This window comes from Suncus etruscus, chromosome 5, assembly GCF_024139225.1.
Source record: "Suncus etruscus isolate mSunEtr1 chromosome 5, mSunEtr1.pri.cur, whole genome shotgun sequence".
Classification (NCBI taxonomy): Eukaryota; Metazoa; Chordata; class Mammalia; order Eulipotyphla; family Soricidae; genus Suncus; species Suncus etruscus.
The window spans coordinates 61,124,269-61,149,836 of NC_064852.1; the positions used below are offsets into that span (position 1 = coordinate 61,124,269).

A 25,568-nucleotide genomic window follows, 5' to 3' on the forward strand; every position below is an offset into this window, starting at 1 on the left:
TACATATGTTATACTATAATTGTGAAGGAAATGACTGGAAATTGTTCATCATTCTAAAATAAAGAAGCAGTAGAGGTGCAAATTATTATAAAAAGCCCATTCTTTTGTTAGATAGGTCAACATAAATTGAAAACATTCTAGAATTTTAAAGCAGCTAAATTAATATTCAGGAGTATTTATGAAAGTCCTAGTTCCTGTCTGGTTGCCCTCAAGTACCACAGTACCAGTTCTGTTGTTTGTGACCCTTAGACCCTCAAGCAGTGTTGTGTATAGTCCATATAAACTAGAAAACGATTTTTGTGTTAAGTTTAATATTGAAATTAATGTATTAAAAACAAATTTCTTCATTCAATAAACTAATTAACTAAATGCTTGCTACTAGAGAAGGCTCTGAGGTGCATGAAACTAGCTCAAATATTGCAACTGTACTTAGAGAAACAGTTATACTACCAGGTTTATATTAATAGCCTTCACATGTATTCATTAAATCAACTGGGTGTTTAGGTCTCATACTCTAAAGCTTGGTACCTAGAAAAATCATTGTTTACAATTTTACTGATTTTAAATCATAATTGTAGATGACATTTAAATTTATGTACAAAATTATATATTAAATCATGTGTATGATTATATATTTAAAATATGTTAAATATATGATCCCTTGATTTGATGTTTTAGATTAAAATTTCATATTATTTATCACTTAAAGACATCATTTTATACTATTTAAATAGAGCCAGAAATATTGGTGTTTTTCTTCATTTATTTATTCAACTGAGATTTATTGAGCACTTATTATTCAATTATTTTACGAGCTGAGAACTAGCACAATGATGGCAAATAAAATAGACATTGATCAGACTTTCAGGAACTGCTTTCAATGAAGTCAAATGGCTATTCTTTTTTTGTTTTGTTGTGTTTTGTTTTGTTTTTGGACCACACCCAATGATGCTCAGGGGGATTACTCCTGACTATGCTCTCAGAAATTGCTCCTTGTTTGGGGTACAAGATGGGATGCCGGGGATTGGACCCAGGTCTGTCCTGAGTCAGCCACATGCAAGGCGAACACCCTTCCCCTGCACTGTTGCTCCAGCCCCTGAAGTCAAAGGGCTATTCTTAAAAATTTGGAGCTATAGCACAGTGGTGATGCATTTGCCTTGCCTGAGACAGACCCAGGATGGACTCAGGTTTGATCCCCAACATCCCATATGATCCCCCTCTCCTGCCAGGAGTGACTTCTGAGTGCAGAGCCAGGAGTAACCCCTGAGCACTGCCAACTGGGGCCAAAAAAAAACAAAAAAAAATTTTTCTAAGTACAGAAAATAAAGAATACTTTCTCAAATTTAATAAAGGAAATGATGAGTCAGAAAAACATGATGAATAAAATGGTGATGAGTTAAATCAGGTAAACAGTTGCTGATTAGCACCAGGTAAGTGACATGAGAAATCATTCTAAAGAAACTTTTCAGAATAAAGAACATATCTATAGAAGCTTAACGGTTATGCTGAAAAACACATATATTCTGAAATTATAACAGTAGATGACACCAAAAACACAAGAAGTCAAATAATAACAGCTTGATGCTCCATGCCATGAGTTTTATTATTAGCCATTGGTAATGTATAATAAGCCTTTGAATGACCTAATAGAAAAATTATTTTTTCAGTTTTGATTTTGAACATACCACGCAGACATTGATTTTTTTTTTCTGACATAGTAATTTATAATAAAGGAAATTAACAGACTTTCCAAAAATTTTAGGTTCCAAAACTGAGAAGGTGCCATCCTTTCCTAATCAAAGTTAAGAGATCACTCTTAAAGATTCATATACAACAAACCTGGATGATTCCTTGATGGGCTGAAATTTGACTATAGATATGAATAAATAGAAGGTAGAATAGTGGGGGCCAGAGCCATGGCGCAGCGGTAGCGTGTTTGCCTTGCACGAGGCTGACTGTGATTGAACTGCAGTTGGATCCCCCCGTGTCCCATATGGTCCCCAAGCCAGGAGTGATTTCTGAGTGCATAGCCAGGAGTAACCCCTGAGCATCACCGGGTGTGGCCCCAAACAAAAACAACAACACTAAAAGAAAGTAGTAGTAGTGTGTTAAATATTGCTTTCAAGGACAGAAATTGAGAGTTAGTCATCCCGCACATCCTTTGTACATTTTCACTGTCCTTTAGAAGAATTTCTAGAATTTCTAATCTCTATATTATAACTGCAGTATATTTATCTTTATACATTAAAATACAGTTCTATATAAATTTAAAGCTTCCTATATAATAACTATAAAATATATATGATCACAGTAAGTGTAGCCGGGGCCTTTCAAAGATAGGTTTGGACCGAATTGAGATTGCACCTCTAGCAGACCATATTCTCACCCCCCACAGAAAAGAGTCCCTCAAATGAGGCATCCGGAGATGAGCGCCTATTAGGGCAAACACCTGGCATGTCACTATGAAGCCCACCTCTTTTTCTTTCCCCAGCCACAGTGGTCACATACCCCTAGTCACACAGGTCACGTCTGCAGACCTGATATGCTGCAAGTACGACTGACCAGTAAGGACCTTTCCTTCCTTTTATTCAAGCTTCCCAATTAGGTAAATCCCGTTAGCTGTGTAACTGTTTAAATACACCTCTTCTGATAATGAAGAGTCGTCTCACTGCAGTTGCTCCTGAAGGCTTGCAAATCTGTCGGCTTTCAAACCTGTCCTAAGTCCACCTGGACAAAGCGTGATCAGACACAACCTGCATCATCTTTTACATGTTCAGTTAATATCAGTTTCTTCAAAAAGTTATAAAAAATTATGATGATTACTTTGAGTTTATTTACATTATTAGCAACTTTTAAATATAGCTCATGCATAATTATTGTATTCATCATGTTACATATCATATTTACAGTGCTTACTATTTTTTGAAACCACAAATATATTTTATTTCCAAGTATTTTTTAGGATTCTACATATTTGCTGTCATAAAGTATTTATCTTTTCTTGCCTGAAAACATATAATATAATTGCCTGAATGCTGTCCACATAGTCCCAATTCCTGAATTTCCTCACTATAATACTACAAAATGAGGTGCATACAATATACAATATATTAATATAATCATGTACTTAATGTGTCCATATATAGTACATTTGCATGTACTTACACATGTTTACACATATTTGTGTGTTTACATCTGTGTATCCTGAAAATAAGGAAATGAGGGGCTATAGTTGCTAATATTAAAAATGGAATCATAGAGATAGTCTAAATAAAATGTGTGGTCAATGCATAAAATATGCATAATTATGTATATATACATATGGAATTATATTTATGTTTTGAATTTGTTTCACAAGAAATAAAATACTATTTTTTTATCTTCATGCTCTTATATTTAGTTAAAAGAAGTTAATACAATAATTTATTTCTCACTGTCACTATCAATTTTTTTTTTTTTTTGGATTTTAGGCTATGCCTGGTGACATTCAAGCTTAGGGGTTTCTCCTGCCTTTGCACTCAGAAATCGCTCCTGGCTTGGGGGACCATATGGAACACCAGGGGATCAAATCGTGGTCTGTCCTAGGTTAGCACATGCTTGGCAGACGCCCTACTGTTTGTGCCACTGCTCTGCCCCCTATATATCTATATTTTAAGGCTTTGAAATGCCATTACCAGCACTACCAAAGTTCGGTAACTATTGGGTGATTACTATGTAAATATATTTAAACATAAGTTTATTTTATAAATTTATTTATGAGAAAATTCTTATATATAGTATTTAGTGGTATGCAAAATAACTTTCCCAATGATTATTGCTATAATTAAAACCTGCATTCATGAATATATACAGCAATTCACTAGAAGCAATAAACGATACTTGAAATAAAGATGATTCTGTAAACATGTGTAATAGCAGTTAGATATTTGAAAAATATAGATTGATAGGGACAAAGCAATAGATAATTCCATTCACAGCAAATAAATCGTACTGAAAATAATTGCATCGTTTCTTGTTTAGACAAACAGGACTAGATAATATAAGGTTGCAGTAATATAGTATCCATCATTTTAATTTTAACATGAGTTATACAATAATTACAGAGTCTGTGGTTTTATACATTTAAAATCCTAAGGTACAATATGCTCTTAATATATATTAATGGTGAATATAAAGGAGCAGAAAATGTAAAATAATTTATTTGGACCTCTAGATAACCTTTGCAAACTCATACAATATATTCATTCTCTGCCTTTTTAAAAATAGTTTCATTAATTTCCTCCTGCTCTGAAGACAGAACTATATCAAATAAAATCAATTTTGAAGCAAAGCTTATTTTATTGAGGATTTGAGGAAATAACAATGCTTTCTATGTCACTTTTGATTTTTCACAGATTGCTTATGAGTTTCTATTTCTTATCCTTAAGGATTTTGATTCTGAAAATAGTAAAAAATACTGAATATAAAATTAAGTATTTAAACCTCTTAAGTTTTATATCACTTTAACAATTGTGGAGCTTCAATTTATAATTAATAATATTTGTCTCCATGCACTTAGATAACAATATCTCAAAAATGTGAAACTTGAATAAAGTATGCAAGAAAATGCTTAATAATCAGCAATATAACTAATGTGTTTTAATACTGACAGTACAGCCATGATTAGCAGTAAATATTTCAAGGTCAATTGTAATATAAATAATTCATTGAAATGAGAAAAGTCTAAGAAGATGTCATATTTCATAAACTTCTGGTAAGCTATCTGTTTTAAAAAACAGAAAATAAGAAAGGTCTGAAACCCCAATTTTGTCATAGCTCAATTAAGTAAAAAAAATAACTTGATAGATTTAAAACCTTTGCAGAAATTAAAGACAGACTATTTAGCAATAAGTGATAGGCCCCTCCAAGTAATTTTTGAAAACCTTTGTGTAATATGGCACAGAAATGCATATGATAATTTTAGTAATCAATTAATTTTTTTGTTGGCTATTAAGTTATACTGAGAGGAAAAGGGGGAATCTAAAACATACATAGTCTGTTTATTCAGAATGCTGAATTTATTTTTTGAGATTTTACTTTAGTGAGTATGTTAAGAATCTAAATACATATATTAAGTGAGAAATAATATATCATGCTAATTTGACAATAAAAAAGAAATTTAAATATCTCTAAATAATAGAAATATATGCAAGAAATAATCTAAATAATAGAAATATGTGCAAGAAATAATGTATGTTTACTTGTTATTAGGTTATTTTTGTTTTTGGGGGGGGCCACACCCGATGACACTCAGAAATCACTCCTGGCTTGGGGACCATATGGGAGTATGGGGGGTCGAACCACGGTCTGTCCGAGGCCAGCGCTGGAAAAGCAGATGCCTTACAGCTTACACTATTACTTCGGCCCTCTTGTTATTAGGTTTTTCTTTTTTATAATTTATTTGGGAAATAATCATGTTTATCCCTTTAACACAAATGACTTCTAGTTAGCCTTCACTTCCAGGATTTAAGCATGAATTTTGACTTGTTCCAGTTGCAAAATTGTTTTGATATACAGTGACAAGTTTAGAGTTGAACTTAGTTTTCAATTGAACCATTAAGATGAGAATAAACTTGAGCTGAGCCTTCTAAGAGAGAATAAACCTGTTATTGAGAAAATTTTAATCCATCACCCATAACCCTAGAGTATAAAAAAAAAGAAAAGTAAGGTAGGAAGGAAATCAAGGAGGGGAATAAAGGGATGTGGACAGGAAGTAACAGGGGCTTCAGACACATTGGAGGGATATAGGTATGGTATACTATATATTTAAACAATAAATCCATTAACATTACAAAGAGGAAGTAACCTACAACAATGCTTAAACACATGCCTGTCATGTGGACCATAGTTTGATTGCCCGCCGTCCGTTATGGTCCTCCAAGCCAGGAGCGATTTTTGTGTGCAAAGCCAGGAGTAACCCCTGACTATCATCTGGTGTGCCCCCCCAAAATATACCTCTCATAAAGTAAAGTTCAGGGATGACAGAAAACATGGTAAAATTGTTGAAGGGAACTAGTGTCAGAATCCTATATGCATAAAAATCAAATATGAATCACTTTGTAAATTGTGATGACTTACTAAAAGGATTTATAGATAAATTATATTATTAAATAATTAAAATTTTAAAAAAGATAATTGTACATGTGTAAATATAAAATTGAGCCAGCAAGATGAATGCCAAGGAAAACAAAATGATAAATTCTGCAGTAAATTTTCTCTGAGATCTATCCTTACTCCTAGAATTTTTAGGTAGTCCTCTCTTGTTTAAGTCACTATGTTGAGTTTTCTTTGACTTGCAAAACAAATAGAATTATTATGGTATTATAAAATTATAGAAAACATTCTGTATCAATAGACTTATTAAGCAGATGTACAAAAAGCAAGTAAACATAAGAAAATTAGATATATTGTCATTGCGAGCCAGACCAAACTAGAAATTCCTTAAATAGTTATTCAATACATTTTTATTAAGGGCAAAATATAACAAAAATACATATTTGTTTGTTTGGATCTAAAGAACTTATAAATTTATTCAAAATATTAACTAGAATTTATTTATGAAAAATAATAGAGATTATCATGGATTATTACTGTACCATTTATGAGGTATAATAAGATTTGATTTATTTTTAAAAAATGGTGTCTACTTAGGGGTTAAGGCATCTTTCTTACACTCATACAGACTTGGTTCCAATCACCACACCTTCACTAAACTCCCTCAACCCATGCAGAGAGGAAATAAAAACTAGGTACTGACAGGTTTCTGATGCAACTGTTTCAGAAAAAGGGATTCTGTAAACTAGTGTAAGAGAACTCCTATCTCCACTTGTAGATCAAATGGAATTTTTGTCATGTTTTTGTATAAACAATTAACTAAGAGAAAAATAAATTAAAAATAAATCACTGGGCCGGAGAGATAGCATGGAGGTAGGCCATTTGCTTTGCATGCAGAAGGATGTTGTTTCAAATCCCTGCATACCATATGGTCCCCCAAGCCTGCCAGGAGCAATTCCTGAGCATAGAGCCTGGAGTAACTTCTGAGAGATGCCAGGTGTGACCCAAAACCAAAACCCAAAATAAATAAATAAAAATAAAAATAAATCACATGTATAGCTACAAGTAAAACAATAATTTTCTTAGAATGAAATTTATGATATATTTGAAATACATACAAATTATATCATTGAAAGAGATAACAAAGAGAAAGAATGATATTCCATTCCTACAGAATCATAATTAAATTAGAATTGACATAGCTCTATTTTCTTAATTTACATACCATTTCTTAATATTCTAATGGTGTTCTTGGAAAAAAACCTATAAAATGTAATTTGAATGGCAACGAAATCTAAAGGAAAAGGCATTTCTGAGGTAAAAAGGACAAACATAGGGGCTGGAGCAATAAAACAGCGGAAGGACATTTGCCTTGCATGCAGCAGCTTTGGTACAGACCTGGGTTTGATTTTTGGTATCTAATATAGTCTCCCAATCCTGACAGGGGTAATTTCTGAGTATAAAGCCAGGAGTAACCCCTGAGTGATGACAGGTGTGGTTCCAAAAAAAAAACAAAAAAATAAAACAAAACAAAATGACAAATATAAAAGTAGTGATGCCCTGAGTTAAAACAATACCAAAAAGCAATAGTAATTAAAACAACATTTTATTAAAATGCAAACAAACACACAGATCAGTGGAACAGAACTGAGCCCTTAAATAAAACCAAACATAGATTAAAGAACCTAGTCATGTAAAGGGAGCCAAAGTTTACTTAGAGCAAGGAAAAAATCTACCAAAAATGGCTTTGGGAAAACTAGCCTCCTGTGGTACCAGATTGACAACTCTCTAACACTTTATACACAGATTAATTTAAAACTCTTTAAACTATTACAAAGCCTATAGTCATTTAAGACCTAAAACCATAAAACACATAGAAATTAAGAAATATTCTCCTATATTTTAACCTTGATGTACTTGGAAATTTGACACTAAAGACAAAGTAAACAAAAAATAATTAAAATGGAAATACATCAAATTAAATAACTTTTTATTAGCAAGATAAATTTGTATTAGAACCAAAAGACATCCTCTTCAGTGGAAAGAGATATTTATACATCATATATCCAATGAAGAAGTAGTAGCCAAAATATGCAATTAACTCATAAAACTCAGAAAAATATAAAGCTGATTGCAAATCAAAACATGATTAGCACATTCTATCTTTGGGAAGAATATTACTAAAAAAAACACAAGGTGCATGTGCTGGCAATAATGTATAGAAAAGGAAAATGGACCCAAAATAAAGTTAATAAGCTCTGAATAATAAAAGATTTATTATAACATGGTTAGACGTAATGTGCATTACATTTCATAAAATAGGTCAAAAAGATTAATTTGTGGTTTCTCACATATAGTACATAAAATAAAGTGTATGAAATAGATAAAACAAAATGAACTTATATACTATAAGACCAAATTATGTTTTCCAGAATGGAAGGGAGAAGTAGGCAAATGTATATAGAATAAAAATAGAATGATATTTCTTTCTGGTGGTGGACCTAATATTATAGAATGTGGCCATGTTAATGATGCACACCTTACTCATATAAAATATGCCAATGCACTTTATTTTTTACAAAGTCCAAAAATGTATCAGGAAGGTATTTGCACCTGACTGACAAGATGACATATTCTGATTAACTGGCACTCTGTGGTGTCAAGAAATTATAAATCTGAATTTCCAGACAAGTATTTGGAACGAATCTATTTTTTGTCTGAAAACATTAGAGCAAGTCCCAGGCATTATGAAATCCATCCTTTTTAACTTGCTTTTAATATTAACCCTGCCAAAGGTCCATATGTATGTTTGTATATTTTCATCCACAAAATATGACAAAACAAATAAAAATACTACTTTGTATAGACTAGAGTCTGTTAGTAACAAAACATATTTGCGGGCCCGGAGAGATAGCACAGTGGCGATTGCCTTGCAAGCAGCCGATCCAGGACCAAAGGTGGTTGGTTCGAATCCCGGTGTCCCATATGGTCCCCCTTGCCTGCTAGGAGCTATTTCTGAGTAGACAGCCAGGAGTAACCCCTGAGCACCGCCGGGTGTGGCCCAAAAAACAAACAAACAAACAAAAAAACATATTTGCAACAATGTCTAGGCTAGTGCTGATTCTTATTTCACAAAACCTGACTATGTCTAAGGTATTTATGATTACCAATTATTTGTTAAGATTATTCCCAAACAACTGACCTATTCCAATTAGTCCTCTAGTAAAGTAAAATGCATTTGACACAATTAAACCCATTAAAACCTTTGCTATGAAACAAAATACACATGTCTTTTTTTATCACCTTTTTCTTGATATGCTGATATTTTTCCTAATTATCAAGCCCAATTCCCATTGGTACTTATAAATATAACATGATTACAAAGGTTTGAACATCGAAATTTTCAGTTTAGTTCATAACATTTTAACTCTCGATGTCCAGGTATTTATAAAGTAAAAATTGTGTGTTGGTCTTTCCTTTGAAAAGAAAAATGTGAAATATCTTTCATTATGTGTAGGCCTTTCCTTCAGAAAGAAAGATATGAAATATAAAAAAGCACTTACTCATCTAGATGGCAATGATAGTAAATATTCTCATTCCAGAAACTCACGTCTTTCCTTGAAGATGTCAGCTTCAACTGCTATTTGAAGATTTATTTTTCTCTTAGTTGTATTGATCTCTGATTTTATTTCAACAGTAAAACCCCAACAAGGTCAGAGACTATATATTTGTTGACTTTAATCAATAGCTTAATAAAATGAGATGTGCATCACAAAGATAAATATCTAACAGTACTCTTGTGATTACAAAATGCTATCTTTAGCACACAGATGAGCAGGTGTTTACCTATGGAGACACCCTTGGAGATAGGAGGAGAGTGGTTGGTGATGTGTATGCTTATGTCCATGCTGAAGGTTAGGTGCTTATTCAGATATTTTTAAAAATGTGCAAACAAGTGGCAGTAAGAGAAGCAGCAATATAGCTCTCAGTGAGCATTCTCTTTTGTAAGTCACTTTGATAAGCACTTTATGATACAAATCATTAAAATTATAGCACTTATACAATTGTATGTTTTAGAATGGCTTACCCATAACCAACCACTTACTCTTAAATATATTTTAGGAAAAAGAAGTTGTTTTTAAACACTTGGAGGAGGGAAGAAGGTAGGTTACACTCAGCTTTACTCAGTACCTACTCCTAACGCTGTGTTAAGGGATTACTCCTAATAGTTCTCAAGGTAAAACATAGGGTGCTGGGGATTAATCAGGGGTCAGTCATATGCAAGACAAGTACATTTAACTCCTGTACTATTTGTCTGACCTTGTTTATGTGTATTTCTGAATCATTTTATAGCCATCTTTTATTTTAGTGATTTATGTATTCACTCAACAAATATTAGATTTCTTTGTGCTAAGCAAAAAAAATCATTTTATTAAAGCACTTTATATTCCAAGAAAGAGATAGAAGATGACTAAACAAATACATTTAGATAACAAATGCAATATGAGCAAGGAATAAAACATATTAAGGAAAAACAGGAGTGTTCTATCACTGAAAAGTTGATATATGAAGGAAAAGTTTGTTGATAAATGAAAATTTAGCACTACCAAAAAAAAAAAAGGTTCACAATTCTAAACACCTGGAGAAAGCTCTTCATTGGCAGAGAAAAAAAACATATAGAAAATGTCTAATGCAGCCTTATAACATTATGCTATATTTATATCATGGCTAAAAATAGCAAGAATTTTCTAGAGGTTTCATGTCAAGAGACAAAATTGGGAAAATTTAACACTTTATAAGGACAATGCACTGTGTGATGTCACAAACAAAGCAGTAGAAAAGGCATGCCACACTTAGTTTACATCATCCATGATCATTCCAGTTATGGTATTATACTATCCCTATGATGAGAAAGTAAATTGTAAAAGCATGGAAACTTCTGTAAACATCTGAATAAAATATTGTGATGTTATATCACCAGGATTATAATAAAAACAAAATATCTTATTGATTTATTCATTGACTGGACAAGTATATGAGAAATAAAAAATTAAGGATTTATATAAGAAGTACTAAATCAAATAAATTCTATTATGGAATAGTATTGGTTTGAACAATAATAACTTATAACACTTGCTTTGCAAATATAAGGTTATGAATTAATTACCCCAGGTCACAACATATACCAAGCGTAGTTTTGCTAGCTCTGCAGCCTATGATCCCTAATTCCTTTATATATATTTGATATACTGCTGCTGGATGTGTGTTTGTGTATGTGGCAAAACAGCTAGTATATGGGAAAGCAACACTACTGGAAAATGTGATCCCTTTCAATTACATGAGTGAATTTTGTAATGTTCTGTTATAGGAAAATAGGACCTGTTGAGTCCTATAAACAGAAATTGGGGGGGGGGGAGTTGGGTCACACCTGACAGAGCTAGGGGTTACTCCTGGCTCTATGCTCTGAAATCGCCCCTGGCAGGCACAGGGGACCATATAGGACGCCGGGATTCGAACCACCGACCTTCTGCATGAAAGGCAAAAGCTTTACCTCCATGCTATCTCTCTGGGCCCTAAACAGAATTGTTTGTTTGTTTGTTTGTTTGGGGCCACACCCAAAACAGTGACACACAGGAGTTACTCCTGGCTAAATGTTCGGAATTCGCTCCTGGCTAGGGGAACCATATGGGATGCCGGGGGATCAAATCACAGTCCGTTCTAGGTTAGTTCCTGCAAGGGAAACACTCTACCCCTTGTGCCACTGCTCTGGCCCCCTATAAACAGAATATGCAGTATACATGTATCAATTCAGCTAAGGATTATCATCCTATGATCCCTATTTAACATATGTACAAATACAGTAATTGAGAGTGCTGTCCTCAGTGAGCTCTACAATGGACAGAGCAAACACTGCAACTTGATATGTGATCCCCAACTATACTTGTAAATACCATGCTTAGGTGTATGCAATATCCAGTACTATTGCAAAACCAAAAATGAAGAAAAACAATAAAAGGAAGGTAGTAATGCTTAAATATTTGATGAATATATTATTATTAAGAAAATTTAATGCAAAAGAAATTAAGCAAAATATGGAGAATATGAATAAGTGCACATGGATGGAGGGTGGAGGAGAGAATTATATGCAGACTTCAAAATAATATTTTATACTGTTATTTGGTCTCCAAATAGGGTGATACTAGTTTGTTTGGGGAAAACCTTAACAATACTATTTTATCAAGATTAAGATTAAGAAGAAGATTAAAATTAAGAATATTAATCTTTATTAAGATTAAAAAGAAACTTTTAGATATATAAATAAGGGCCAGAAAGATAATAAAGGTATTAAGATGCATATCTTGCCTGCAGCTTACCCTGTTTAGATCTCCAGCACTGTTATGGTCTCTTGAAATCAAATCAACAGGAATAACCTTTGAGTATCACCACTTGTGACTTCAAACACCCCCAAATGGGTCGGGAAAAAAAAAAGAATACATGATTAAATCCAAAGAGTGAATTAAAAATTATTCAAAATAAATTTGCATTTATGGTTGCTATTCTCACTAGTGGACTGGTGCTAACAGTAGGGAAAGTAAACATGATTCCCTAGATGTGAGTCAGAGTAAATTCTATATGCCAGTTAACGTGCTGACAACCATATACAAGAATATATCAATATAGAGCATCACTTATCACAAAACATTACTTTTGTTCATAAATATTTTGTTCTCAGAGATATATAAAAGTGATAGACCACTCAGATTATGATGAAGATTAATAGTTGAAAAATGAGATGCATCATAAAACAAAGAAACTACTTTCCATGCAGTTCAAAATAGCAATGAAATACTGCCTCACTCCAGTGAGACTAACCAGCAGCAACAACAACAACAACAACAACAAATAATGAAAACAATCATCTCTGGTTGGGTTATAAGGAAGAACAATTTCCATTCATGTGAATGTTGCATGGGTCAGCCTCTATAGAAGGTATTAGGGGTTTCTCAAAAAATTAGAAATTAGGCTTCTCAAAGGATTCAGAATTCTACATCTTTGAATTTACATTAAGAGGTGTTGTACTGAAAAGATATGTTCCTAACATTTCTTCTGAATCTTATGAACAAACCATTATTTTCATAATAGCTCTATTTACAGTAGGCAAAAAAAAAAATGAAAATAGCACGAATTCCAAAGAACAGGTGAGTGAATGAAGAAACTGTGGTATTTATCCACAATGGAAATCTACTCAGCTATAAGATGAAGTGCAATTCACTGCTATGTGGGTGGAACTAGAGAATGCCATACTGAATGAGTCAGTTAAAGGGAACGAATGGTGTCTTCCATATGTGGAATTTAACAACCATAGTAATGAAGCAACAAATGCCCAAAGGAAATACACTCTAAAGTGCTCGCTTCGGCAGCACTTATACTAAAATTGGAACGATACAGAGATTAGTATGGCCCCTGCACAAGGAAGACAAACAAATTCGTGAAGGAAATACACTCTAAAACCTACAGAATGGAGTTTGCAAAGGGATTGGGTTGGAAGAAATGAGAAAGGACCTGTGTTCATTGGTAGAGGGACATAGTCACTCTGGTAGTAGGTATGCTATTGGAACAAAGCATGTTTTTTGAAAGGTGAACTAGCTAAAAGTCAGAAACAAAGTGTTCCCCCAACTTTCTTTCTCTAAACCTCTTCCTTTGATATTTAAAAGCTCACTGGATAGTACTTTGGTTTCTCGCAAGCTTCTCCCTCCTGGTATTGGGAATTGGTTTGAAGAGAGAAAGCAGTTCTAGGTTTTGGCTGAGGCAGAGAGAGCAGGATGAAAAAGGTCCTGAATGCCGTGTTAGCCATTCTTTCCTGACTGGCTTAATATTATTTCTCTACTTCTACCCTGCTTCATCAGACCCGCCAGCTTAAGGGGTTAGAAATACAGAGCGTGGGGTGAGATCACAACCCGTGTATTTTTATTTTACAGTTTTTAACAGTATTATAGATCAGGCTGCATAAATAAAAACGAACTACTTTCCAATGTGGCTCAGAAATGACTTCAAATATATCTCGATAACAAAATGTCAAAACAATCAGCCAGTCTCCGCAAAATGATTTCTTAAAAAGATAGCTCTATTATGAATACATCAATCATTGGTATTTAAAATGTTTTATAGTATAGTCACATATTTAATAGACATTGGCAAGTGAGTAGTGAATTAAATATTACAAGTGCCTCTAACCTCATTTTTTGATTTATTTTCACTAGCTTCTTATTGATATATTTTAAGTATATTATAGAAGGTATATTAGCAAAACATTTTGTAATGGGGTTGAGGCATAATCTGCCCAAAATACTATTCACCTGCCTAAAAGAGATTGACAAAAATAAGGAATGAGAAAAAGTAGACACAATTCCAGTCAAACTGCGAATTTACTCTTTACTCCTTACAGCAAAGATGTTTCCCCATTCCCACCCCCACCCATCCCCACCTTCTGTGTCGTAGCTCCACTTTATTTCCCTGGGAGAAAGAGTAAGAGAAAAACACATTACTCAAAATGAACCTGAGATTGAAAGAAAATAATAAAATCAAGTGATAGGTAACAAATGAGAAAAGAACCCAGCAAATGAAATATCTAATGACAATGAAGATGAAGAGAATGTGTTGGAGCTGACAGAAAGACAAGGTATTGGAAGAAAAGACACATGGATTCAATCACCTACAGGGCTTGAAAATTAAATGCCCCTAACAAAAATCGCCTTGCCGACAGATAAAAAGAAAATGAGAATTGCAGACAGGAGGGGATAAATAATGCAGTCTGTTCCTTCACAGAGTAAAACCTGGGTTTATAGGGAAAGGACCATTAATATAGCTTATCCACTCAAACATCTTTAAGAGGAATTCAACCCAAGATGGTCCTTCTGTCAAAGTGTTTGCACAGCTGGATGTGTGTCTCACAATAAAGCTAACATGTGGAAAGAATTCTAGATCAAAAAATAAAATATCTTAATCTAATTCCGGATTTTCTACAATTCTCCTAAGAAGTCTCTATTCCTTAGCTTATCTACAAAATGGGATGCATAAACTAAATAGTCCCTAAGACTATTTCTAGTCCTACGGCTTACTGACTAATACAATATCTATTATAAAATGTCTAGTATTTATTTTCAAATAATAGAAGTATAAATTAATCAGCATAAGACCTCTTAGTTCACCTTCCTTTTTCTCTTCACTTTTATTACAGAAACAATTTTTAAATATTAAAAACAAATGTTCATTATCTTATTAACTTATCCATCTTTCTAACATCATGATATATTATAACCTCAAAATATGAATAACATATTTCCTTGTTAACCCTCTAGGACAAGACATATTGAACTGTCACTTACTTATGTTTTATATGTAAAATTCAGCATCCTCTACACTACAACCTCTATTTCAAAATATGTTTGCACTATTACTGGGATATGAAAAAAAAAGCAAATGTTTGACCCAGTGAGAAATAATATTTTTAAAATGCAGCTTTCTTTAGTACATTTAAAATTTACTTAACAAAATAACCTGAGTTTTTGAAAAGTTCCATTTAAAGAAATAAGTTGATATATAGTACATTATTTTATCAGTTACTTTCTAATTCTACAATATCCATCTATGTATCTTACCACATTTACTTATATCTATAACTGAAGGCATTAAAATTTAAGGTGATAATTTGTTTGTGGAACTAGATCTCAAATTATAAAATAATGCAGTAGTGCAATGGAATGAGTAAAACTAATATATGTCATTAATTAGCCTTGCTATATAATAAAATCATTCCAGTAATAGAACAAATCCAAACATTCACAAACATAAATTTACATCTTTTCTAAAATCAAATCACTATTCTACAAATCGTTGAGGTTCACAGGTGTCATATGTGTGATATGTACAATAATATATATAGCATATATAGAACAATTAGAATATCTTAGAAATAATCTCACTGCTCATACTGATAACTCTAAACTAATTAGCACTGCGAGAAAACTCCCCAGAGTGATAATCTAGAGAATAGAATGTTTGCTTTGCATACGGCCAACTCACGTTCAGTCCTCAGAATTCCATATGGTCCTCATGCTCACCAGGAATGATCCCCCGAACAGGGACAGGAGGAAGCCAGGAGCATTGCCAGATGTGGCCCTCCATTCCAAAAAGGAGAAAGAAAATAGTGTTTCAAAGATGTATTTATAGGGAAAATAAGTATGCATTTTGATAGCATCTGTACATGCAACACTATAACATATCTCTTTTTTAAAAATACACAAAAATTTAACAAAACACAAATTAATTTTCAAAAGGATAATGTTTCATTGCTGGTTTCCTTAAGTGCAAATAAATTAAATGTCAACAGCATAATGTTAACACAAATTTTGCTATTTTGTCTTATCTGCTTGAAAGTTCATCTATTATAGATGTCATCATACTACTCAGTTGACTTTCATTCCTCAAGACAAATCAAGCAGATCAATTACAGTATCCAGCCTCAATAAGTTCCCACATCTGTTTAAGTTTCAGTATTTTAAAACTTCCAATAAAAAAAACAAAGTCAACTTCAAATGGATAGTGATTAGGGGCTTGAGTAACAGCACAGCAGTAGGGCATTTGCCATGCACATGACCGATCCAGGACAGACCAGGGTGTAATCCCAGACATTCCTGATGGTCCCCCAAGCCAGGAGCACAAATTAATTAATTAAATTAATGAGCACAAAGATATAAGTAAACCCTGAGAGCCACAAGGTGTGGGCTAAAAACAAAACAAAACAAAGAGAGAAATAGTGGTTATATATGCCTTTCACTTGATGAGTCCTATTTTTCTAGGCTGTCAATTTTATATAATTTAAACCTTCAGTAATAACTTCATAAGATTAAGCTCAAATAATGACAGCCACTGTTGCCCTCGTGCCACCATTTCAGATAGTGTAGAATAACTTTTTTGAATAGTACTAGGCATGGAATTTGCCACATTTAAAGCCAAATGTGTGTGTGTGTGTGTGTGTGTGTGTACATATAATAAGCTTTATTATCACTAGTATTTCTGGACAGGAATTTTGAAATGAAAGTACTGCTTACAAGAATGAGCCAATATTAAACAGTAGCATGGTATAACTTTGAGGTATGACATTACATGAAAAGACAAATGCTGCATTGGTCTCTGTGACAGTATAATTCTTTTAGCCCACATTTTCCTCAAATCTTCAAAGAAGATTGAACTTAAAGCTTCACAAGATTATGAAAAGCTATGAGTGAGCCAATTATTTTTAAGCATTTTTAAGTATTAAGCAAGGCATAACAAGACACATAAAATGAGCAGTGCAAGTCGCCCATGTCATTTGAAAAATATGGTTGTGCTACTTCACTTTATAAAAAAATCTACATTAAAACATGTTTTAATACTGAAAGAAATTTGAAGAGAAGTCTTACTTTTACAACAAAAATTGAAAATCAAAAATAGGATTCAGTATGTGTTTTGCAGCAAATGATTTGAAAGACAGCAGGCATCCTGAGCAGTGAGCAACCCTGCCAAGCTTCTTTCTAAAGAATTGCATTTCGCAACCAGGTTTGGCTGCCATAGCTTTGAACTATGTTTTTGAGCACCAAAGTTTTATCTTAGTTTAGCTTGTGTATCTGTTGGCTAGATATGTCTCAAGGTATAAGAAAACCCTAAGAGTGCTCCTAAGAGTGTTAAGCAAAGCATAAGATTGACATAATGACAAATGAATGTAAAATCCACAGTTAAAAAGTAAAGTTATCCTGAGACTAAACTTGAGGCATTTGAAGCTTTGATGGAGATTTTTATGATGATGGACAGTGCTGCAATGATAGCAGAGAAAAAGAACTTAATTTTTAAAGGGCATGCACGTTTGGGGCATGTTTATAGGATGTTTTGAATATCTGCAAAAAAAAAAAGAACTATATGATATAAAAGTGCATGCAGCTGAGCAGTCAATCAGATTGTTCTATTTAAGTCTACCTTATCAACCATGTCAGTCACAACAGACGGCAAAATTCAACCTTTAACATGAGACAAACAGATGTAGAAGATATTATAGAAATCAGTGACCTGCTTTCATTGATAAATTTAGGCGATGGCAAGATGTTAATATGTGACACTCTTCTTTTCCTACACCTAGTTTGTTTGGGGTCTGAGCTGGCTTTTGTCCTGAATGAAACAGAGAGCACACTGCAATGCAAATCATACAGCTAGATTTATTGTTTCAGCACACTGGGGTTCTTTGTCTCCCTGTTCAAGGAGTATCTACTTAGGATCTACTTAGGATCCAGAGGTTCAAGATTTTTATACTATTTTGTTTTTGTTTTTGGATTACACTTGATGATGCTCAGGGGGTACTCCCAACTCTGCACTCAGAAATTGCTCCTGGTAGCCTCAGGGAATCATGTAGGATGCCAGGATTGAATCAAGGTCCATCAGGTTGGCCGTGTGCAAGGCAAATGCCCTATCACTGTGCTATTGCTCCAGCCCAGCTTTTTATATGTTCAATTAACATACTTAGTTACTCAGGAATTATCTACAGCTATGGAGTCACATTCTGGTGGTGTAACAAGATAAGTTCCAGGACTATAATCCCCCAGATAAACACTCCCATCATGTTAACTAAGATAGTTTTCTCAGGCTCCCTTTTCTGGGGACTAAGTGGCTGTTCTCTTAGTTATAGGTCATTGATCTTTAAACAAGCAGAACCAAAGCCAAAACAATGTTATTTCTAGTATTATTCCTAAGTAAAGACATACTATATTCTGGCATCAACATTTGGGTTATAGCTAATACCAAATCTTAGATTCTACCACCCTTCCCCTTCCTTCATATGGTAGTTTTACCTTGTCACACAAACAATCACCAGGACTAAGTCTGGGGGACTCCTGCCACTGGACAGTTGATCTTCAAAACCAGTAGTCCCTAATTTCAGGATAGGGCTAGGGTAGACAACAATTCCAATATAACAACAGACAGGCAGCTGGGTGAGCTTCAGTCCCAGATCAGGATGTGGGGAGAGTCATATGGCTATTTGCCATTTGCCAGGGTGTGGAGACATCCTGCAGCCTGTCAGCCACCTGTCAGCTGTAGTTAAATCTTATATGGGTTTAATTCCTGGTATTCACCTCTGGTCTGATTCCTGGAATTGGCTGCTCCTGGGCCTAGTCTTTCTATTTTCACAGCAAGATCAGTTTTATAGTTAATCCCTAAACCAAATTTTGGATTTTTAACCTTGCACTTTACAGTCTCTTATACCGTCTACCACCCCAATCACCAAGGATACACTCTAAAATACTATCATTGCCACCTCTTAGCATTACAGAATGCTTGCTATTTTTCTGATTTTAACATGCAAAATTAGCCAGCACATTCAATATTTCTCCTTTATATAGGCTAAATGTCATATCATTTTTACTTTTACTATATGTTGCATTATTTTAGATTTTGTATGTTCTCTGGTAACTTATTTTTATATTGTAGAATAGTAAAGCTTTTTCTAAATAAATAAATGGAAATTCTGTTTTATTGGTTAATTTCTTTAGGGTGCTAAATTTGGAATGACAGTAATAAAATAATGATATTAATTCTAGTATTGTTTATTGTGGTTGTGGAAATTATACTAATAGAAGTAGAAGTAAAATTTTTGGCAGAATGGCAGTCATTATAATAGTATATTTATTTTATTAATTTATAATCCTGTTTCTAAGGGAAGTCCTAATGTTATCATGCCATCATAAAAGACCAGCAAACTACCCATAAAGTAAAATCTATACTTTTTATATTTTAAAGATCTAAAAATAAGTTTAACTTATTTTAAATATCCATGTAAATATTTACATTTTATCCTTAACTTTGACTCTTAATTTAAAAGATTAAAATATTCTCTAGACTAAACTATTCTCTGGACTGTTATTATTTGCTTTTATAATTTTGGACCACACTCAGTGATGCTCAGGAGTTACTCCTGGCTATGTGCTCAGAAATTACTTCTGGCTTGGGAGACCATATGGGACACTTAGTGATTGAACCTCCATCCTTCCTGGGTAAGCCAAATGCAAGGCAAACACCCTACCACTGTGCCATCACTCCGGCCCCAAGGAACTATGTTATTCTTTACAAAACTGGTTTACTTGCTGACCTCAACCTTATATTATTAGTTCCTACACTACTTTATGACATTTCCTGTCAAGATGTGAGTATATTATACTGTGAAATATAGGAACAGTAGTGAAGAAAATGTATATATAGAAATGACTGATAAGTGAAATTTTGGAGAGTCAATGGATTAAAAAGGTTCTTGTGGATTAGGGAATTCCACTTATGAGAAAAGTAGAAGATAATAGGGACTGAAACAAAAAGATTGGGAATGTTCAAAACATAATGTCATGCTTGAGATATTGAAAGACTTTAGTATACTAATGTCACAGTTTAATTATGGACATACAAATGACTTAAATAAAATAATTAAGTCATCTGAGTGTGGCTATATAATTTATAATCTTTGTAATTAATACCACTAATACTTGGAACAAAAATTTGTAGAAATAACAATGGCTCTAATATCCACAGAGGACTGAACAAAAAGGAAAGACAGTGGCTGTGAGCAATTAACTAAGAGTTGTTAAAAATATTTTTTATGGGCTGAACATATAGCACAACGTGGAGGGTGTTTGACTTCCACATGGCCAACCAGAGTTCAATCCTCAGCAAATCCTAATTTGCCCCCTTCTATTTCAAGTTGATTAGTGTCAATGTCCCCAAGAAGTTGCCTTTTCAGAAGAATTACTTTTTTTTACCTTATATAAATATAAGATACCAAAAGGCCATGGGCAAAAGTCAGTACATAATTTCTGTGTCTCTTGTTTAATGACAATGAGCAACAGATGTAGAGCCTACCTACACACCAGTAAGCATAAAGTACATTTTTTCACTGAACAAAGATGGATATATTAGATGAATATAAAATAAACCACTGCTTACAGTTTATTTCACCTTACTCAGAAAAAATGCTGTTCTATTTGCTTGTGATATATAATTAAGGCCATTATAATTGCTATTGAATAATATGTACATCAAAGAAATTTGAAATTTTTAAAGAAGAATATTCTATTAATATCAATAAAATCAGGGAAGTTATTTGTAGGCTTTAAGTTCCAAACAATTTCAAAAAGAAATAAATTTTCAAAAGGTTAGATAACAGAAAAGATTAGAGAATTTAGCAGATATTATTTGAGGGTGGGGTCATGAGCATTTGAAGAGATTGCCCAGTTGGGTCAGAACTCTCTCTCTCTCTCTCTCTCTGTCTCTCTCTCCTCTCTCTCTGTCTCTCTCTGGCTCTCTCTCTCTGTGTCTCTGGCTCTCTCTCTCTCTCTCTCTCTCTCTCTCTCTCTCTCTCTCAGAAAAATACAACACAGATTATACCCCAATATGTACTTTATGAGATCCATATTTTGGAAAAAATAGCCAAGTGTCCTTAAAATTCCCACAACATTGTTTACTAATCTCACTTTAAGTCATAATTACAGATTTCATTTGGAATTCTGGAAGTTTCAAGAGATGCAAATTATTCCCTTAGGTAATGTACTTTGACTTTTGCATTTGTCCTTTCTTCTATTCTTTCTGCTCTCCAAAGGTCAGCAGAATTTGCTTGCCTAGAAGCTTTCATTATTATAGATGCAGATTCACAAACAATTCAGAATCAAAGTATCAGAATTTGCCTTTTAAGCAGATGCTCAGATAATTTGTGTACACATTAAAACTCAAGAGTCCTCATTCTCGGAAGCTGCTTCCCATAGACAGCAGATGCTATGTCTCCTTTGATCAGTCTTTTTGCCTATCTTCTAAATTTAGGAAACCTAAGTCTCATCTTTAGACATGTCCTTTATCTATATTCAATACCGTGGATTAGATAATTAAGTCCTAACACTATAAAAGTATATTGTGGGACTGAAATAGCTCAATCTAGTCACATCTATTTTAATGTATTTAAGATGTTTGCATTCAATTACTAAATACGTCTAGTAGAATGTCTAACACAGCATTCTTGTCTAAGGGTCATATACTAGGAGTTAGAATACTTCTAGGGAACAATAGGTTAAAATTGCATAAAAGAGATGTTTATGGTTGGAGATTATAGGACCAACTTGTAGGACAAGATGACTATAATAAAGAAACAAGGTTAGAAGAGGTCTGGGTCATAAAAGGTTAAAAACACTGGTTAAATTTGGGTCAGAAAGAGAGTAGGTGGTAGGGTGTTTGCCTTGCATGCAGCTGATCCAGGACTGATGGTAGATTGAATCCCGGCATCCCATATAATCCCCTGTGCCTGCCAGGCGCAATTTCTGAGAGCAGAGCCAAGATTAACACCTGAGTACTGCCAGGTGTGGTAAAAACAAAACAAAACAACAACAACAACAACAAAAAACACTGATCAAATAGTTCCTTAAAATATGTATTGATTTTTCTATTTCAATGGTCTTCTTTCTTACACCTTGGTCACCATTAATAGCTTGCTTATTCTATTATAATGAGAGTGATCCTTCTGAAATATGATTTTATAACTTTTCTGTTCAGAAGTATTCAAATTCTCACTATAAGAAAAATCTAAGTTTTTTATTGTCTTCAAGGTCCTATATATGTTCTAATTCAACTTCATTTTATATTTATTTTCTTTGCTTAGTTATTTCTTTTTTTTGTTTGTTTTTTTGGGGGGCCACACCCATTTGATGCACAGGGGTTACTCCTGGCTAAGTGCTCAGAAATTGCCCCTGGCTTGGGGGGACCATATGGGATGCCGGGGGATCAAACCATGGTCCTTCCTTGGCTAGCGCTTGCAAGGCGCTACCTCTAATGCCAATTCACTGGCCCCTGTTTAGTTATTTCTTATAATTCATCTATCTTTTTGTATAAAGTAAAAATTTTCAAACTTACTTTTACTTCAAAGACTTTAGTACATAGTTTTCTCTATGGGTAAAAGACGTTTTCTTTGATAGCTAAATAGAAAGCTTTTCTATTTTTTCAAGTCTTCTAATAAAGATATTTCAACTTTCTTACATTTGACACTTGTATACACACACCAAAATGACTATATCATCTCTATTATACTCTGAATTTGTTTCAATAATATCATTTTATGATATTATATATCTGTTACTATATGCTTGTTTGTGTATATCTGTGCTTGATGCATAGTATTCACTTAATAAAAATTAGATTTGTAAAATAATACATAATGTGGACCAAATGCAATGCAAAATTTTGATTAAAATTTAAATAAAATGCTATAATTTATTTCTGATTATTTTGCAAGTAATAAATATAGAGATTATATAATTAGGAATATCAAATATCAGTGGTTTAAAAGGATTGCCAACATTTTGACAGCTTTTATTTTTCTTCATTTCATTATATATATTAGTTTATGTATAAACTGAGATTATATTTGTAAAATATCCTGATATTCAATCTCACATTATATAATAGGAATTTTATAGATTATTTTATCAGCACATGTTGATTTCTTACAAACATTATTATTTTGTCAGTTTTTAATAGTTAGGCATTTAAATACTAGCTATTTCTAAATCTTTTCTATTAAAGCAATTTTTCTTGGGAGCTGGAGTAATAGTACATAGGGCATTTGGTCAGACATGGATAACCTCGTTCAAATCCCCAGCATCTATCTCATGGTCCCCGGAGCCTGGCAGGTGTAACCCCTTAGCTTCACTGCATGTACAGAGGTAATACAGATCGTAAGAAAATTTTCTGAAATCTGGCAAAAAGAATAGGATCTCCTAAACACTAAATGGTCTCCTGAGCTCTCCAAGAGTGATTCCTAATCACAAAGCCAGGAGTAAATGTAGGCACAGCTGGATATAGCCCAAGCTCTCATCACACATTTCACTCCCTCAGACTCCCTACCCTAAAAAAAAAAACTTGCATAGGGCAAGAAGGATAATTAAAAGGTCTGGTGTTTACATATTGCAAGTTTAATAGCCTAAATTTGTTCCCTCGCACCACCAATAAATTCCTAGTGTCCCCTGAGTATCATCAAATGTGGCTCTAGTGTTGCCTACATCAAGTCTAAAGCACCATATTGCCAGACTTCAGACTATCAGATCCTCATCTCTGGGTCAAGTATTCTTTGAAGTAGTTTCTGGCTTGCTGCTGTTGCATTAAAGAAAGGTCAATACAAAAACAAAGACAAAGAAACATAAACCTTCTTGTACATAATTATTTATACACATCAAGTCATTAAATTAATGTTCTTTATAATACATTGATTACTGAGTCAGGTAAAAGTGTGAAAGGTTTTTCTTCTAAAAACAAAATGGACATTCCTAAAACATCCTGAAATTAAGTTTCTATTCTACCCAGCACCTCTACTACTTGGAGTGTAATCCAAAGACCCAAATATAAAATGAAGAAGAGACATTTGCTCCCCATGTACTATGTATGTTCTTTTTTAGCATTATTCACAATATCCAAAAATCTGGAATTAACCTGAATATTCAGGAATAGATGGCACTATGATGAAATGATGGTAAATTTACAAAATTTATTTGGCGACAAGGAAAGCTAAAGTCATAAAGTTTGATGCTACACAGAGAGACCAATAGAGTATCATGAAGAATAAAGTTAGTCAGTGGAAGGAGACTCAGATCTTTCATATGAATATATTTAATATATTTCAGAAAGAAATATAATGATGGAATAACGAGTGCCCAAAGAAAATGAAAACAAAGAACATGTGAACATTTAGTAGGAACATGCTACTTGAGTGGTCTGGGGGATAGTACAGGAAGGGGCCAACATTTATGGTGGAAAGAAGCACTGAACTAAAAGGAAGAGATGATGCTGAAAAGTGGTAAAGTGTTATGTATGAAGTGCTACCAGCAATAATCCTGCAACAACAGTTCAGAAACTTATATGTATATACATATATGTGCATGTATTGCCTCTCATTGAAGCTGCTGATAATTAGAATGGGGTGGGGGGATCATTGATGAAGGGAAGTGGAAGTGGACATTGATGAAGGGATTGGTGTTAAAATATTGCATGCTTGAAAACCAATCATAAATAACTTTGTAACTTCACAATGACTGAATAAAAATGATAAAAAATACTTGAAAGGCTTTTGATTTTTCTAATTACACTAGCTGCCTTTAAAGTTCTGGTAATATGCATACATCCTTTAAGAAGAAGAAAAAACTAAGACTTCATTTAATTAGTAATAGTTCAATATCCATTCATTTAGAAACTTGTAAACAATGAAGGTAAATTTTGCTAGCTGGCAGTTGTCTGTTTTCTAAATGTTTTAGACCCGTTTCTAAGTTGCCTCTCTGCCCAACTCTCCTGACTGTCAGGCAATGCATGTGTCTGGAACCATGGATCCTGTCTTGCAGTAAGAAAAGGATTACTCCAATTTAATTCATGAGAAT

General features: G+C 33.5%; 1 long non-coding RNA gene and 1 other non-coding gene across 2 annotated transcripts in view; both read left to right on the plus strand.

The window, feature by feature from the left end:
• LOC126008889 (uncharacterized) overlaps window positions 1-25,568 on the plus strand; it is a 681,047-nt gene that overhangs the window by 113,889 nt on the left and 541,590 nt on the right. The window lies entirely within an intron of this gene.
• LOC126009796 (U6 spliceosomal RNA) lies at window positions 13,499-13,602 on the plus strand. The gene has a single exon (XR_007495997.1). It is a non-coding gene; the product is annotated as a U6 spliceosomal RNA (small nuclear RNA).